Here is a 12,204-nt window from a genome sequence, read left to right as displayed (position 1 = left end):
GGCCTTTGGAAGAGATGTTCCCGGTAGGCTGTAAGAGCACTGTGCAGAGCGAGTTGTTTCTTAGCTTCCCAAAGAGCTGGAAGCAAGATGCTGTGGGGCACAACTCGCCCTTTGAAAAGAAGCCTGCACGTTGGGCCTTTCAGCTCTAGGGCAACGTAGCACAAGCAGAGCAGAAGTGCTACTTCAGTCAGATCAGGCCTGCAAAGAAACTGCGTTTCACAGGCCTTTGGAAGAGATGTTCCCGGTAGGCTGTAAGAGCACTGTGCAGAGCGAGTTGTTTCTTAGCTTCCCAAAGAGCTGGAAGCAAGATGCTGTGGGGCCCAACTCGCCCTTTGGAAAGAAGCCTGCACGTTGTGCCTTTCAGCTCTAGGGCAATGTAGCACACCCAGAGCAGAAGTCCTACTTCAGCCAGATCAGGCCTGCAAAGAAACTGCGTTTCACAGGACTTTGGAAGAGAAGTTCCCGGTAGGCTCTAAGAGCACTGTGCAGAGCGAGTTGTTTCTTAGCTTCCCAAAGAGCTGGAAGCAAGATGCTGTGGGGCCCAACTCGCCCTTTGGAAAGAAGCCTGCACGTTGGGCCTTTCAGCTCTAGGGCAACGTAGCACACCCAGAGCAGAAGTGCTACTTCAGCCAGATCAGGCCTGCAAAGAAATTGCGTTACACAGGCCTTTGGAAGAGATGTTCCCGGTAGGCTGTAAGAGCAGTGTGCAGAGCGAGTTGTTTCTTAGCTTCCCAAAGAGCTGGAACCAAGATGCTGTAGGGCCCAACTCGCCCTTTGGAAAGAAGCCTGCACGTTGTGCCTTTCAGCTCTAGGGCAATGTAGCACACCCAGAGCAGCAGTCCTACTTCAGCCCGATCAGGCCTGCAAAGAAACTGCGTTTCACAGGCCTTTGGAAGAGATGTTCCCGGTAGGGTGTAAGAGCACTGTGCAGAGCGAGTTGTTTCTTCGCTTCCCAAAGAGCTGGAAGCAAGATGCTGTGGGGCCCAACTCGCCCTTTGGAAAGAAGCCTGCACGTTGGGTCTTTCAGCTCTAGGGCAATGTAGCACACCCAGAGCAGGAGTCCTACTTCAGCCAGATCAGGCCTGCAAAGAAACTGCGTTTCACAGGCCGTTGGAAGAGATGTTCCCGGTAGGGTGTAAGAGCACTGTGCAGAGCGAGTTGTTTCTTAGCTTCCCAAAGAGCTGGAAGCAAGATGCTGTGGGGCCCAACTCGCCCTTTGGAAAGAAGCCTGCACGTTGGGCCTTTCAGCTCTAGGGCAACGTATCACACCCAGAGCAGAAGTGCTACTTCAGTCAGATCAGGCCTGCAAAGAAATTGCGTAACACAGGCCTTTGGAAGAGATGTTCCCGGTAGGCTGTAAGAGTACTGTGCAGAGCTAGTTGTTTCTTAGCTTCCCAAAGAGCTGGAACCAAGATGCTGTAGGCCCCAACTCGCCCTTTGGAAAGAAGCCTGCACGTTGTGACTTTCAGCTCTAGGGCAATGTAGCACACCCAGAGCAGAAGTCCTACTTCAGCCAGATCAGGCCTGCAAAGAAACTGCGTTACACAGGCCTTTGGAAGAGATGTTCCCACTAGGCTGTAACCACTGAGCAGAGCGAGTTGTTTCTTAGCTTCCCAAAGAGCTGGAAGCAAGATGCTGTGGGGCCCAACTCGCCCTTTGGAAAGAAGCCTTCACGTCGTGCCTTTCAGCTCTAGGGCAATGTAGCACAATCAGAGCAGAATTCCTACTTCACCCAGATCAGGCCTGCAAAGAAACTGCGTTTCACAGGCCTTTGGAAGAGATGTTCCCGGTAGGCTGTAAGAGCACTGTGCAGAGCGAGTTGTTTCTTAGCTTCCCAAAGAGCTGGAAGCAAGATGCTGTGGGGCACAACTCGCCCTTTGAAAAGAAGCCTGCACGTTGGGCCTTTCAGCTCTAGGGCAATGTAGCACACCCAGAGCAGAAGTCCTACTTCAGCCAGATCAGGCCTGCAAAGAAACTGCGTTTCACAGGCCTTTGGAAGAGATGTTCCCGGTAGGGTGTAAAGAGCACTGTGCAGAGCGAGTTGTTTCTTAGCTTCCCAAAGAGCTGGAAGCAAGATGCTGTGGGGCCCAACTCGCCCTTTGGAAAGAAGCCTGCACGTTGGGCCTTTCAGCTCTAGGGCAATGTAGCACACCCAGAGCAGAAGTCCTACTTCAGCCAGATCAGGCCTGAAAAGAAACTGCGTTTCACAGGCCTTTGGAAGAGATGTTCCCGGTAGGCTGTAAGAGCACTGTGCAGAGCGAGTTGTTTCTTAGCTTCCCAAAGAGCTGGAAGCAAGATGCTGTGGGGCCCAACTCGCCCTTTGGAAAGATGCCTGCACGTTGTGCCTTTCAGCTCTAGGGCAATGTAGCACACCCAGAGCAGAAGTCCTACTTCAGCCAGATCAGGCCTGCAAAGAAACTGCGTTTCACAGGCCTTTGGAAGAGATGTTCCCGGTAGGGTGTAAGAGCACGGTGCAGAGAGAGTTGTTTCTTAGCTTCCCAAAGAGCTGGAAGCAAGATGCTGTGGGGCCCAACTCGCCCTTTGGAAAGAAGCCTGCACGTTGTGCCTTTCAGCTCTAGGCCAATGTAGCACACCCAGAGCAGGAGTCCTACTTCAGCCAGATCAGGCCTGCAAAGAAACTGCGTTTCACAGGCCGTTGGAAGAGATGTTCCCGGTAGGGTGTAAGAGCACTGTGCAGAGCGAGTTGTTTCTTAGCTTCCCAAAGAGCTGGAAGCAAGATGCTGTGCGGCCCAACTGGCCCTTTGGAAAGAAGCCTGCACGTTGGGCCTTTCAGCTCTAGGGCAACGTAGCACACCCAGAGCAGAAGTGCTACTTCAGTCAGATCAGGCCTGCAAAGAAATTGCGTTACACAGGCCTTTGGAAGAGATGTTCCCGGTAGGCTGTAAGAGCACTGTGCAGAGCGAGTTGTTTCTTAGCTTCACAAAGAGCTGGAACCAAGATGCTGTAGGCCCCAACTCGTCCTTTGGAAAGAAGCCTGCACGTTGTGCCTTTCAGCTCTAGGGCAATGTAGCACACCCAGAGCAGCAGTCCTACTTCAGCCAGATCAGGCCTACAAAGAAACTGCGTTTCACAGGCCTTTGGAAGAGATGCTCCCGGTAGGCTGTAAGGGCACTGTGCAGAGCGAGTTGTTTCTTAGCTTCCCAAAGAGCTGGAAGCAAGATGCTGTGGGGCCCAACTCGCCCTTTGGAAAGAAGCCTGCACGTTGGGCCTTTCAGCTCTAGGGCAACGTAGCACAAGCAGAGCAGAAGTCCTACTTCAGCCAGATCAGGCCTGCAAAGAAAATGCGTTTCACAGGACTTTGGAAGTGATGTTCCCGGTAGGCTGTAAGAGCACTGTGCAGAGCGAGTTGTTTCTTAGGTTCCCAAAGAGCTGGAAGCAAGATGCTGTGGGGCCCAACTCACCCTTTGGAAAGAAGCCTGCACGTTGGGCCTTTCAGCTCTAGGGCAATGTAGCACACCCAGAGCAGGAGTCCTACTTCAGCCAGATCAGGCCTACAAAGAAACTGCGTTTCACAGGCCGTTGGAAGAGATGTTCCCGGTAGGCTGTAAGAGCACTGTGCAGAGCGAGTTGTTTCTTAGCTTCCCAAAGAGATGGAAGCAAGACGCTGTGGGGCCCAACTCGCCCTTTGGAAAGAAGCCTGCACGTTTTGCCTTTCAGCTCTAGGGCAATGTAGCACACCCAGAGCAGAAGTCCTACTTCAGCCAGATCAGGCCTGCAAAGAAACTGCGTTGCACAGGCCTTTGGAAGAGATGTTCCCACTAGGCTGTAACCACTGAGCAGAGCGAGTTGTTTCTTCGCTTCCCAAAGACCTGGAAGCAAGATGCTGTGGGGCCCAACTCGCCCTTTGGAAAGAAGCCTGCACGTTGTGCCTTTCAGCTCTAGGACAATGTAGCACACCCAGAGCAGAAGTCCTACTTCAGCCAGATCAGGCCTGCAAAGAAACTGCGTTTCACAGGCCCTTGGAAGAGATGTTTCCGGTAGGCTGTAAGAGCACTGTGCAGAGCGAGTTGTTTCTTAGCTTCCGAAAGAGCTGGAAGCAAGATGCTGTGGGGCCCAACTCCCCCTTTGGAAAGAAGCCTGCACGTTGTGCCTTTCAGCTCTAGGGCAAATTAGCACACCCAGAGCAGAAGTCCTTCTTCAGCCAGATCAGGCCTGCAAAGAAACTGCGTTTTACAGGCCTTTGGAAGAGTTGTGCCCGGTAGGCTGTAAGAGCACTGTGCAGAGCGAGTTGTTTCTTAGCTTCCCAAAGAGCTGGAAGCAAGATGCTGTGGGGCCCAACTCGCCCTTTGGAAAGAAGCCTGCACGTTGTGCCTTTCAGCTCTAGGGCAATGTAGCACACCCAGAGCAGAAGTCCTCCTTCAGCCAGATCAGGCCTGCAAAGAAACTGCGTTTATAAGGCCTTTGGAAGAGATGTTCCCGGTAGGATGTAAGGGCACTGTGCAGAGCGAGTTCTTTCTTAGGTTCCCAAAGAGCTGGAAGCAAGATGCTGTGGGGCCCAACTCGCCCTTTGGAAAGAAGCCTGCACGTTGTGCCTTTCAGCTCTAGGGCAATGTAGCAGACCCAGAGCAGAAGTCCTACTTCAGCCAGATCAGGCCTGCAAAGAAACTGCGTTTCACAGGCCTTTGGAAGAGATGTTCCCGGTAGGCTGTATGAGCACTGTGCAGAGCGAGTTGTTTCTTAGCTTCCCAAAGAGCTGGAAGCAAGATGCTGTGGGGCCCAACTCGCCCTTTGGAAAGAAGCCTGCACGTTGGGCCTTTCAGCTCTAGGGCAATGTAGCACACCCAGAGCAGAAGTCCTACTTCAGCCAGATCAGGCCTGCAAAGAAACTGCGTTACACAGGCCTTTGGAAGAGATGTTCCCACTAGGCTGTAACCACTGAGCAGAGCGAGTTGTTTCTTAGCTTCCCAAAGAGCTGGAAGCAAGATGCTGTGGGGCCCAACTCGCCCTTTGGAAAGAAGCCTTCACGTCGTGCCTTTCAGCTCTAGGGCAATGTAGCACAATCAGAGCAGAATTCCTACTTCACCCAGATCAGGCCTGCAAAGAAACTGCGTTTCACAGGCCTTTGGAAGAGATGTTCCCGGTAGGCTGTAAGAGCACTGTGCAGAGCGAGTTGTTTCTTAGCTTCCCAAAGAGCTGGAAGCAAGATGCTGTGGGGCACAACTCGCCCTTTGAAAAGAAGCCTGCACGTTGGGCCTTTCAGCTCTAGGGCAATGTAGCACACCCAGAGCAGAAGTCCTACTTCAGCCAGATCAGGCCTGCAAAGAAACTGCGTTTCACAGGCCTTTGGAAGAGATGTTCCCGGTAGGGTGTAAAGAGCACTGTGCAGAGCGAGTTGTTTCTTAGGTTCCCAAAGAGCTGGAAGCAAGATGCTGTGGGGCCCAACTCGCCCTTTGGAAAGAAGCCTGCACGTTGGGCCTTTCAGCTCTAGGGCAATGTAGCACACCCAGAGCAGAAGTCCTACTTCAGCCAGATCAGGCCTGAAAAGAAACTGCGTTTCACAGGCCTTTGGAAGAGATGTTCCCGGTAGGCTGTAAGAGCACTGTGCAGAGCGAGTTGTTTCTTAGCTTCCCAAAGAGCTGGAAGCAAGATGCTGTGGGGCCCAACTCGCCCTTTGGAAAGATGCCTGCACGTTGTGCCTTTCAGCTCTAGGGCAATGTAGCACACCCAGAGCAGAAGTCCTACTTCAGCCAGATCAGGCCTGCAAAGAAACTGCGTTTCACAGGCCTTTGGAAGAGATGTTCCCGGTAGGGTGTAAGAGCACGGTGCAGAGAGAGTTGTTTCTTAGCTTCCCAAAGAGCTGGAAGCAAGATGCTGTGGGGCCCAACTCGCCCTTTGGAAAGAAGCCTGCACGTTGTGCCTTTCAGCTCTAGGCCAATGTAGCACACCCAGAGCAGGAGTCCTACTTCAGCCAGATCAGGCCTGCAAAGAAACTGCGTTTCACAGGCCGTTGGAAGAGATGTTCCCGGTAGGGTGTAAGAGCACTGTGCAGAGCGAGTTGTTTCTTAGCTTCCCAAAGAGCTGGAAGCAAGATGCTGTGCGGCCCAACTGGCCCTTTGGAAAGAAGCCTGCACGTTGGGCCTTTCAGCTCTAGGGCAACGTAGCACACCCAGAGCAGAAGTGCTACTTCAGTCAGATCAGGCCTGCAAAGAAATTGCGTTACACAGGCCTTTGGAAGAGATGTTCCCGGTAGGCTGTAAGAGCACTGTGCAGAGCGAGTTGTTTCTTAGCTTCCCAAAGAGCTGGAACCAAGATGCTGTAGGCCCCAACTCGTCCTTTGGAAAGAAGCCTGCACGTTGTGCCTTTCAGCTCTAGGGCAATGTAGCACACCCAGAGCAGCAGTCCTACTTCAGCCAGATCAGGCCTACAAAGAAACTGCGTTTCACAGGCCTTTGGAAGAGATGCTCCCGGTAGGCTGTAAGGGCACTGTGCAGAGCGAGTTGTTTCTTAGCTTCCCAAAGAGCTGGAAGCAAGATGCTGTGGGGCCCAACTCGCCCTTTGGAAAGAAGCCTGCACGTTGGGCCTTTCAGCTCTAGGGCAACGTAGCACAAGCAGAGCAGAAGTCCTACTTCAGCCAGATCAGGCCTGCAAAGAAAATGCGTTTCACAGGACTTTGGAAGAGATGTTCCCGGTAGGCTGTAAGAGCACTGTGCAGAGCGAGTTGTTTCTTAGGTTCCCAAAGAGCTGGAAGCAAGATGCTGTGGGGCCCAACTCACCCTTTGGAAAGAAGCCTGCACGTTGGGCCTTTCAGCTCTAGGGCAATGTAGCACACCCAGAGCAGGAGTCCTACTTCAGCCAGATCAGGCCTACAAAGAAACTGCGTTTCACAGGCCGTTGGAAGAGATGTTCCCGGTAGGCTGTAAGAGCACTGTGCAGAGCGAGTTGTTTCTTAGCTTCCCAAAGAGATGGAAGCAAGACGCTGTGGGGCCCAACTCGCCCTTTGGAAAGAAGCCTGCACGTTTTGCCTTTCAGCTCTAGGGCAATGTAGCACACCCAGAGCAGAAGTCCTACTTCAGCCAGATCAGGCCTGCAAAGAAACTGCGTTGCACAGGCCTTTGGAAGAGATGTTCCCACTAGGCTGTAACCACTGAGCAGAGCGAGTTGTATCTTCGCTTCCCAAAGACCTGGAAGCAAGATGCTGTGGGGCCCAACTCGCCCTTTGGAAAGAAGCCTGCACGTTGTGCCTTTCAGCTCTAGGACAATGTAGCACACCCAGAGCAGAAGTCCTACTTCAGCCAGATCAGGCCTGCAAAGAAACTGCGTTTCACAGGCCCTTGGAAGCGATGTTTCCGGTAGGCTGTAAGAGCACTGTGCAGAGCGAGTTGTTTCTTAGCTTCCGAAAGAGCTGGAAGCAACATGCTGTGGGGCCCAACTCCCCCTTTGGAAAGAAGCCTGCACGTTGTGCCTTTCAGCTCTAGGGCAAATTAGCACACCCAGAGCAGAAGTCCTTCTTCAGCCAGATCAGGCCTGCAAAGAAACTGCGTTTTACAGGCCTTTGGAAGAGTTGTGCCCGGTAGGCTGTAAGAGCACTGTGCAGAGCGAGTTGTTTCTTAGCTTCCCAAAGAGCTGGAAGCAAGATGCTGTGGGGCCCAACTCGCCCTTTGGAAAGAAGCCTGCACGTTGTGCCTTTCAGCTCTAGGGCAATGTAGCACACCCAGAGCAGAAGTCCTCCTTCAGCCAGATCAGGCCTGCAAAGAAACTGCGTTTATAAGGCCTTTGGAAGAGATGTTCCCGGTAGGCTGTAAGGGCACTGTGCAGAGCGAGTTGTTTCTTAGGTTCCCAAAGAGCTGGAAGCAAGATGCTGTGGGGCCCAACTCGCCCTTTGGAAAGAAGCCTGCACGTTGTGCCTTTCAGCTCTAGGGCAATGTAGCAGACCCAGAGCAGAAGTCCTACTTCAGCCAGATCAGGCCTGCAAAGAAACTGCGTTTCACAGGCCTTTGGAAGAGATGTTCCCGGTAGGCTGTATGAGCACTGTGCAGAGCGAGTTGTTTCTTAGCTTCCCAAAGAGCTGGAAGCAAGATGCTGTGGGGCCCAACTCGCCCTTTGGAAAGAAGCCTGCACGTTGGGCCTTTCAGCTCTAGGGCAATGTAGCACACCCAGAGCAGAAGTCCTACTTCAGCCAGATCAGGCCTGCAAAGAAACTGCGTTTCACAGGCCTTTGGAAGAGAAGTTCCCGGTAGGCTCTAAGAGCACTGTGCAGAGCGAGTTGTTTCTTAGCTTCCCAAAGATCTGGAAGCAAGATGCTGTGGGGCCCAACTCGCCCTTTGGAAAGAAGCCTGCACGTTGTGCCTTTCAGCTCTAGGGCAATGTAGCACACCCAGAGCAGAAGTCCTACTTCAGCCAGATCAGGCCTGCAAAGAAACTGCGTTTCGAAGGCTTTTGGAAGAGATTTTCCCGGTAGGCTGTAAGAGCACTGTGCAGAGCGAGTTGTTTCTTAGCTTCCCAAAGAGCTGGAAGCAAGATGCTGTGGGGCCCCACTGGCCCTTTGGAAAGAAGCCTGCACGTTGGGCCTTTCAGCTCTAGGGCAATGTAGCACACCCAGAGCAGAAGTCCTACTTCAGCCAGATCAGGCCTGCAAAGAAACTGCTTTTCACAGGCCTTTGGAAGAGATGTTCCCGGTAGGCTGTAAGAGCACTGTGCAGAGCGAGTTGTTTCTTAGCTTCCCAAAGAGCTGGAAGCAAGATGCTGTGGGGCCCAACTCGCCCTTTGGAAAGAAGCCTGCACGTTGGGCCTTTCAGCTCTAGGGCAACGTAGCACACCCAGAGCAGAAGTGCTACTTCAGCCAGATCAGGCCTGCAAAGAAATTGCGTTACACAGGCCTTTGGAAGAGATGTTCCCGGTAGGCTGTAAGAGCAGTGTGCAGAGCGAGTTGTTTCTTAGCTTCCCAAAGAGCTGGAACCAAGATGCTGTAGGGCCCAACTCGCCCTTTGGAAAGAAGCCTGCACGTTGTGCCTTTCAGCTCTAGGGCAATGTAGCACACCCAGAGCAGCAGTCCTACTTCAGCCCGATCAGGCCTGCAAAGAAACTGCGTTTCACAGGCCTTTGGAAGAGATGTTCCCGGTAGGGTGTAAGAGCACTGTGCAGAGCGAGTTGTTTCTTCGCTTCCCAAAGAGCTGGAAGCAAGATGCTGTGGGGCCCAACTCGCCCTTTGGAAAGAAGCCTGCACGTTGTGACTTTCAGCTCTAGGGCAATGTAGCACACCCAGAGCAGAAGTCCTACTTCAGCCAGATCAGGCCTGCAAAGAAACTGCGTTACACAGTCCTTCGGAAGAGATGTTCCCACTAGGCTGTAACCACTGAGCAGAGCGAGTTGTTTCTTAGCTTCCCAAAGAGCTGGAAGCAAGATGCTGTGGGGCCCAACTCGCCCTTTGGAAAGAAGCCTTCACGTCGTGCCTTTCAGCTCTAGGGCAATGTAGCACAATCAGAGCAGAATTCCTACTTCACCCAGATCAGGCCTGCAAAGAAACTGCGTTTCACAGGCCTTTGGAAGAGATGTTCCCGGTAGGCTGTAAGAGCACTGTGCAGAGCGAGTTGTTTCTTAGCTTCCCAAAGAGCTGGAAGCAAGATGCTGTGGGGCACAACTCGCCCTTTGAAAAGAAGCCTGCACGTTGGGCCTTTCAGCTCTAGGGCAATGTAGCACACCCAGAGCAGAAGTCCTACTTCAGCCAGATCAGGCCTGCAAAGAAACTGCGTTTCACAGGCCTTTGGAAGAGATGTTCCCGGTAGGGTGTAAAGAGCACTGTGCAGAGCGAGTTGTTTCTTAGCTTCCCAAAGAGCTGGAAGCAAGATGCTGTGGGGCCCAACTCGCCCTTTGGAAAGAAGCCTGCACGTTGGGCCTTTCAGCTCTAGGGCAATGTAGCACACCCAGAGCAGAAGTCCTACTTCAGCCAGATCAGGCCTGCAAAGAAACTGCGTTTCTCAGGCCTTTGGAAGAGATGTTCCCGGTAGGCTGTATGAGCACTGTGCAGAGCGAGTTGTTTCTTAGCTTCCCAAAGAGCTGGAAGCAAGATGCTGTGGGGCCCAACTCGCCCTTTGGAAAGATGCCTGCACGTTGTGCCTTTCAGCTCTAGGGCAATGTAGCACACCCAGAGCAGATGTCCTACTTCAGCCAGATCAGGCCTGCAAAGAAACTGCGTTTCACAGGCCTTTGGAAGAGATGTTCCCGGTAGGGTGTAAGAGCACGGTGCAGAGAGAGTTGTTTCTTAGCTTCCCAAAGAGCTGGAAGCAAGATGCTGTGGGGCCCAACTCGCCCTTTGGAAAGAAGCCTGCACGTTGTGCCTTTCAGCTCTAGGCCAATGTAGCACACCCAGAGCAGGAGTCCTACTTCAGCCAGATCAGGCCTGCAAAGAAACTGCGTTTCACAGGCCGTTGGAAGAGATGTTCCCGGTAGGGTGTAAGAGCACTGTGCAGAGCGAGTTGTTTCTTAGCTTCCCAAAGAGCTGGAAGCAAGATGCTGTGCGGCCCAACTGGCCCTTTGGAAAGAAGCCTGCACGTTGGGCCTTTCAGCTCTAGGGCAACGTAGCACACCCAGAGCAGAAGTGCTACTTCAGTCAGATCAGGCCTGCAAAGAAATTGCGTTACACAGGCCTTTGGAAGAGATGTTCCCGGTAGGCTGTAAGAGCACTGTGCAGAGCGAGTTGTTTCTTAGCTTCCCAAAGAGCTGGAACCAAGATGCTGTAGGCCCCAACTCGTCCTTTGGAAAGAAGCCTGCACGTTGTGCCTTTCAGCTCTAGGGCAATGTAGCACACCCAGAGCAGCAGTCCTACTTCAGCCAGATCAGGCCTACAAAGAAACTGCGTTTCACAGGCCTTTGGAAGAGATGCTCCCGGTAGGCTGTAAGGGCACTGTGCAGAGCGAGTTGTTTCTTAGCTTCCCAAAGAGCTGGAAGCAAGATGCTGTGGGGCCCAACTCGCCCTTTGGAAAGAAGCCTGCACGTTGGGCCTTTCAGCTCTAGGGCAACGTAGCACAAGCAGAGCAGAAGTCCTACTTCAGCCAGATCAGGCCTGCAAAGAAAATGCGTTTCACAGGACTTTGGAAGAGATGTTCCCGGTAGGCTGTAAGAGCACTGTGCAGAGCGAGTTGTTTCTTAGGTTCCCAAAGAGCTGGAAGCAAGATGCTGTGGGGCCCAACTCGCCCTTTGGAAAGAAGCCTGCACGTTGGGCCTTTCAGCTCTAGGGCAATGTAGCACACCCAGAGCAGGAGTCCTACTTCAGCCAGATCAGGCCTACAAAGAAACTGCGTTTCACAGGCCGTTGGAAGAGATGTTCCCGGTAGGCTGTAAGAGCACTGTGCAGAGCGAGTTGTTTCTTAGCTTCCCAAAGAGATGGAAGCAAGACGCTGTGGGGCCGAACTCGCCCTTTGGAAAGAAGCCTGCACGTTTTGCCTTTCAGCTCTAGGGCAATGTAGCACACCCAGAGCAGAAGTCCTACTTCAGCCAGATCAGGCCTGCAAAGAAACTGCGTTGCACAGGCCTTTGGAAGAGATGTTCCCACTAGGCTGTAACCACTGAGCAGAGCGAGTTGTTTCTTCGCTTCCCAAAGACCTGGAAGCAAGATGCTGTGGGGCCCAACTCGCCCTTTGGAAAGAAGCCTGCACGTTGTGCCTTTCAGCTCTAGGACAATGTAGCACACCCAGAGCAGAAGTCCTACTTCAGCCAGTTCAGGCCTGCAAAGAAACTGCGTTTCACAGGCCCTTGGAAGAGATGTTTCCGGTAGGCTGTAAGAGCACTGTGCAGAGCGAGTTGTTTCTTAGCTTCCGAAAGAGCTGGAAGCAAGATGCTGTGGGGCCCAACTCCCCCTTTGGAAAGAAGCCTGCACGTTGTGCCTTTCAGCTCTAGGGCAAATTAGCACACCCAGAGCAGAAGTCCTTCTTCAGCCAGATCAGGCCTGCAAAGAAACTGCGTTTTACAGGCCTTTGGAAGAGTTGTGCCCGGTAGGCTGTAAGAGCACTGTGCAGAGCGAGTTGTTTCTTAGCTTCCCAAAGAGCTGGAAGCAAGATGCTGTGGGGCCCAACTCGCCCTTTGGAAAGAAGCCTGCACGTTGTGCCTTTCAGCTCTAGGGCAATGTAGCACACCCAGAGCAGAAGTCCTCCTTCAGCCAGATCAGGCCTGCAAAGAAACTGCGTTTATAAGGCCTTTGGAAGAGATGTTCCCGGTAGGCTGTAAGGGCACTGTGCAGAGCGAGTTGTT

Source organism: Equus caballus, chromosome 13 (assembly GCF_041296265.1).
Source record: "Equus caballus isolate H_3958 breed thoroughbred chromosome 13, TB-T2T, whole genome shotgun sequence".
Taxonomy (NCBI): domain Eukaryota; kingdom Metazoa; phylum Chordata; class Mammalia; order Perissodactyla; family Equidae; genus Equus; species Equus caballus.
The sequence above is the reverse complement of the archived record's forward strand: the minus strand, read 5'-3'. Positions refer to the sequence as shown.